Genomic DNA, 6434 nt, shown 5'->3' on the forward strand with positions numbered 1-6434 from the left:
AGTAGGGCAGGTTGATATAGAAATGTGAGTAATTGGGGACAGCCAAGCAATGATTCTGAGATATAAAAATCTTCCTCCAATTGAGCTGAGCAGGCAGACCAGCGTAGGAGGAGTGAAGCACTGAAGGTGACTCTGGTTTTCCTGCCCCAAATGCCAGACCAAGTTGTTTGTTGCTCATCTTTTGGCAGTGTGGAGAAGCAGTGCATTTCATCATGGAGGTAATGCTAATGTGCTGGGGAGGAGAGATGGGAGGGCTGAAGCAGGATAAAGACTAAGAGGGGAGCTCAGCTGAAAGAGAGTGGCTGTATTAACCTATAGTCAGATGGAGCACAAACAAGCTTTCCAGCACATGGGAGCGGGAAGAGGTGATGGAGAACTGGGGTTGGACAGAGCTAAGTCTCTTGTTGGGTACCAGAGACCCAGGAACAAGAGGGTCATTGGGGAGATGGAGAACCCAGCAGGAGAAGTATGTTTGGAGGTGTATTGACCACGTGTTCTTGATTTTTTTTATTTGGAAAAATCTAGCAGTTTATCATAATGTTTACTTTTTAAAATTGAGTTCATAATAGTTTACAACATTGTGAAATTTCAGCTGTACATTATTACTTGTCCGTCACCATACAAGTGCTCCCCTTCATCCCCTGTGCCCGTCCCCCAGCCCCCTTCCCCTGGTAACTACTGGACTGTTCTCTTTGTCCACGTGTTTGTTTCTCTTCCACATATTAGTGAAATCATATGATGTTTATCTTTCTCTGTCTGGCTTATTTTGCTTAACAAAATACCCTCCAGGTCCATCCATATTGTTGTGAATGGGATGATTTTGTCTTTTTTCATGGCTGAGTAGTATTCCATTTTATATGTATACCACATCTTCTTTAGCAAATCATTGGCCAATGGGAACTTGGGTTGCTTCCACGTCTTGGCTGTTGTGAATAATGCTGCAATGAAGATAGGGGTGCATAAGTCTCTTTGAATTGTTGATTTTGAGTTCTATGGATAGATACCCAGTAATGTGATAGCTGGGTCATATGGTAGTTCTATTTTTAGTTTTTTGAGGAATCTGCATACTGTTTTCCATAGTGGCTGAACCAGTTTGCATTCCCACCATCAGTGGATGAGGGTTCTCTTCTCTCCACATCTCCAACACTTGCTATTTTTGGTCTTAGTGATGATAACCATTTTAATGGTTGAAAGGTGCTATTTTAGTGTGGTTTTTATTCCTTCATGATTAGTGATGTTGAACATCTTTTCATGTGCCTATTGGCCATCTATATATCTTATTTGGAGAAATGTTCATATCCTCTGCCCATTTTTTGAGGTTCAGTTGTGAGAGTTCTTTATATATTATGGAAAATTAACCCCTTGTTGGATATACGATTTGCAAATATTTTCTTCCCATAGGCAGGTCATCCTTTTGTTTTGTCCTGGTTTCCTTTGCCTTGCAGAAGCTCTTTAGTCTGATGAAGTCCCACTTGTTTATTTTTTCTTTTGTTTCCCTTGTCTGAGAAGACATGGTATTCGAAAAGATGCTTTTAAGTTCGATGTCAAAGAGTGTACTACCTATATTATCTTCCAGGAGTTTTATAGTTTCAGGACTTATCTTCAAGTCTTTGATCCATTTTGAGTTTATTTTTGTATATGGCATGAAATAATGGTCTGCTTTCATTATTTTGCGTGTGGCTGCCCAGTTTTCCCAGCACCATTTATTGAAGAGACTATCTTTTCTCCATTGTATGTTCTTGGTACCTTTGTCGAAGATTAGCTGTCCACAGATGTGTGGTTTTTTCACTGGGCTTTCAGTTCTGTTCCATTGATCCATGTGCCTGTTTTTGTACCAGTACCATGCCGTTTGGATCACTATGGCTTTGTAGTATGTTTTGAAGTCAGGGATTGTGATACCTCCAGCTTTGTTCTTTTTTCTCAAGATTTCTTTAGCAATTTGGAGCCTTTGGTTGCCCCATATGAATTTTAGGATTCTTTGCTCTATTTCCATGAAGAATGTCATTGGGATTTTGATTGGTATTGCATTGAACCTGTAGATTGCTTTGGGTACTATGGAAATTTTAACTAAGCTTATTCTTCCAGTCTATATGCATGGAATCTCTTTCCATCTCTTTATGTCATCATCTATTTCTTTCAATATTGTCTTATAGTTTTCATTGTATAAATCCTTCACCTCCTTGGTTAACTTTATTCCTAGATACTTTTTATTCTTTTTGTTTTGATGGAAATTGAATTGTATTCTTGAGTTCTCTTTCTGTCACTTCATTATTGGAGTATAGAAAAGCAACTGATCTTTGCAAGTTGATTCTGTACCCTGCAACTTTACTGTAGTTGTTAATTATTTCTATTAGTTTTCCAATGGATTTTTTTGGGGGGTTTTCTATGTATAAGATCATGTCATCTGCAAACAGTGAGAGTTTCACTTCTTCCTTGCCTATTTGGATTCCTTTTATTGCTTTCTCTTGCCTCGTTGCTCTGGCCCAAACCTCCAGTACTATGTTGAATAAAAGCAGAGAGAGTGGGCATCCTTGTCTTGTTCCTGTTCTCAGAGGGATTGCGTGCAGTTTATCCCTATTGAGTATGATGTTACCTGTGAGTTTGTCATATATAGCCTTTATTACGTTGAGGTAATTTCCTTTTATTCCCATTTTGTTAAGAGTTTTTATCATAAATGGCTGTTGGATCTTGGCAAATGCCTTCTCTGCATCTATTGAGATGATCATGTGGCTTTTATTCCCCCATTATGTTAATGTGGTGTATCACATTGATTGATTGGCGAATGTTGAACCATCCCTGTGTCCCTGGTATAAATCCCAATTGATCATGATGTATTATCTTTATGGTGTACTTCTGTATTCAGGTTGCTAATATTTTGTTGAGGATTTTTGAATCTGTGTTCACCAGTGATGTTGGCCTGTAGCTCTCCCTTTTTGTGTTGTCTTTCTCAGGCTTTGGTATCAGAGTGATTTTGGCATCAAGGAATGTGTGAGGAAGCATTCCATCTTCCCTAATTTTTTTGGAATAGCTTGGGAAGGATGGGTATTAAATCTTCTCTGAAAGTTTGGTAGGATTCTCCAGGGAATCTGTCTAGTCCTGGGCTTTTATTTTTGGGGATGCTTTTGATTACTGTTTCAACCTCTTTACTTGTGATTGGTCTATTCAGATGATCTATTTCTTCTTGATTAACTTTGGGAGGCGGGAAGAGTCTAAGAATTTATCCATTTCCTCTAGATTGTCCATTTTGTTGGCATATAGCTTTTTGAGGTATTCTCCTTTAATCTGTTGTATTTCTGTGGAGTCTGTTGTTATTTCTCCTCTTTCATTTCTAATTTTATTTATCTGAACTTTCTGTCTTTTGTTTCTATGTAAATCTGGCTAGGAGGTTGTCAATTTTGTTTGTCTTCTCAAAGAACCAACTCTTTGTTTCATTGATCCTTTCTACTGCCTTTTTTGTTTCAATAGCATTTATTTCTGCTCAGATTTTTATTATGTCTCTCCTTCTGCTGACTTTAGACTTTATTTGTTCTTCTTTTTCTAATTCAGTTAGGCGTAATTTGAGATTGCTTATTTGGGGTTTTTCTTGTTTGTTAAGGTGTGCCTGTATTGCAACGAATTTCCCTCTTAAAACAGTTTTTGCTGCATCCCATATGAGTTGGTATGGTATGTTTTCATTTGCATTTGTCTCCATATAATTTTTGATTTCTTCTTTAATTTTTTCAATGATCCATTGGTTGTCCAATAGCCTGTCATTTAGTCTCCACATCTTTGTCTCTTTCTCAGCTTTTTTCTTGTAATTAATTTCTAGCTTCACAGCATTGTGATTGAAAAAGTTGCTTGTTATTATTTCAATTTTCTTAAATTTATAGGGGCTTGCCTTGTTTCCCAACATCTGACCTATCCTTCAGAATATTCCATGTGCACTTGAGAATAATGTGTACTCTGCTGCTTTTGGATGGAGTGTCTTATATATGTGTATTAAGTCCAACTGATCTAGCTTTTCACTTAATTCCACTGTTTCCTTATTGACTTTCTGTCTGGATGATCGATCCATTGATGTGATTGGAGTGTTGAAGTCCCCTACTATCATTGAGTTATTATGAATATCTTCTTTTAGGTTTGTTAATAGTTACTTCATGTACTTAGGTGCTCCTGTGTTGGGTGCATAGATATTTATGTGTTATGTCTTCTTGGTGGAGTGTCACTTTAATCATCATATACTACCCCTCTTTGTCTCTCTTTACCTGTCTTATCTTGAAGTCTGCTTTGTCTGATATAAGTATTGTGACACCTGCTTTCTTTTGTTTGCCGTTAGGTTGGAGTATCATCTTCCACCTCTTCACTCTGAGCCTGTGTTTGTCATTGGAGCTGAGGTGTGTTTGCTGGAGGCAGCATATTGTTGGGTCTTATTCTTTAATCCATCTCGCCATTCTGTGTCTTTTTATTGGAGAATTCAATTCATTTATGTTTAGGGTGATTATCGACATATGAGGGCTTAACTCTGCCATTTTACCACTCATTTTCCATTTCTCTTGAATTTCCTTTTCTCATCCTGTGTATTTTGGCCTACCAATTGAGCCATGTAGTTTTTTATGTTGTGTTCCTTTCTCTTAACTTTATTTATTATTTGTGTCTCTGTTCTGCTTTTTTGTTTAGTGGTTACCATGAGCTCTATATTCAAAATTGTATAGATAAGATAGTCCATTTTCTGATGGCCTCTTATTTCCTTACAATAAACTCATTCGGTCCCTTTCATTTCCCCCTGATAAGTTGTTTTTCTCACATCTTATTCCATCTTGTGTTGTGAGTTTGTGAGTAAGATGACAAGATTATCTTTGTTTTTGGTATTTTCATTCCCTTTATCTTTAATGATATTCTTGAGTATTTGCTAACCTGTTCTGGTTACAGCTACAATTTTCTGATTTTGTCTGCCTATTTATCTCTTTACACCATGATTTGTAACCCCTTTCTCTCTTTTTGTTTTTCAGGTATGAGGGCCTTCTTGAGGATTTCTTGTAGGGGTGGTCTCATGACTATGAACTCCCTTAGCTTTTGTTTATCTTGGAAAGTTTTCATTTCTTCATCTTATCTGAAGGATATTTTCACTGGCTAGAGTATTCTTGGCTGAAAGTTTTTGTCCTTCAAAGATTTGAATATGTCATTCCAGTCTCTCCTAGGCTGTAAGGTTTACACAGAGAAATCTGCTTAAAGCCTGATAGGGGTTCCTTTATAGGCTATTTTATTCTGCCTTGATGCCCTTAGTATTTTTTCTTTGTCATTCACTTTTGCCAATTTCACTACTATATGCCTAACAGTAGTTTTTTTCACACTGACATATTTAGGAGGTCTGATAGCCTCTTCCACATGGATTTCCATCTTCTTCCCTATGTTTGGGAAGTTCTCTGCTATTATTTCTTTGCACAAGCTTTCTGCTCCATTCTCCTTCTCTTCTCCCTCTGGTTTCCCTATAATTCTTATGTTGCATTTCCTAATTCAGTCGGATATTTCTCAGAGACTTTCTTCATTTAGTTTTAGTCTTAGTTCTCTCTCCTCCTCTATCTGGAGCATTTCAACATGTCTATCCTCCATTATGCTGGTTTGCTCAACTATGATGTCAGTTCGAGTATTTGAGGAATCCATATTTTGTTTTATCTCCTTTGTTGTGTCTTTCATCTCCAATATTTCTGATTGATTCTTCTTTATAGCTTTGATCTCTTTTGTGATGTAACTCCTGAACTTGTTAAATTGTTTCTCTACATTCTCTTTTAATTCCCTGAGTTTTTTGCTGATAGCTATCTTGAATTCTCTGTCATTTCGATTACACATTTCTGTGTCCTCAAGATTGATTTCTGGGTAATTTTTGATATTTATAATTTTTGATATTGCTAGAGGGCATGGCTCTGTTTCTGTGCATCATGGTATTATTTGGTGGCAATTCCTGCCTATTGCCACTGGGTGGGGATCAACAGCTGTGTATTCTGAACCCTCTGTGTTCTGCCAACATTCCAGGCACTGGAGCTAGTGCTGAGCAGGTGGAAGGGAGGGGCACTTTCTTCTGCATGCTGTCGGAATTTCCTCAATCTGCCCTAACTATCTGCTCTCCTGAGGTCTTGGCTTGATGAGGTCACCTCCGAGTTAGCTTTCACCTTATTATGGGCTTTCCACTACGCTGTGAGTGTCCTCAGGGATCTTTGATGTTCCCACGAACCAACATCCTCTACCATGTTTCTTCCCTCTCAAAGGCCACCAGTGGTCCTGGAACCCAGTCTTTTGGGGAGGGAGCAAAGTTTTCTCTTATCCCATTCCACCTCCTCTGAGGAGGGCTCCAGCCTCTCTGCTCTCCATCATATGGCTGTGTGGGCCTCTCAGATGTCTTTTGTGTTGTGTTTGGATGTCCTCTGTTGGAGTATAAATGTATTTTTCATTGTATGGTG

The sequence above is a fragment of the Equus asinus genome, chromosome 26 (genome assembly GCF_041296235.1).
Source record: "Equus asinus isolate D_3611 breed Donkey chromosome 26, EquAss-T2T_v2, whole genome shotgun sequence".
NCBI lineage: Eukaryota > Metazoa > Chordata > Mammalia > Perissodactyla > Equidae > Equus > Equus asinus.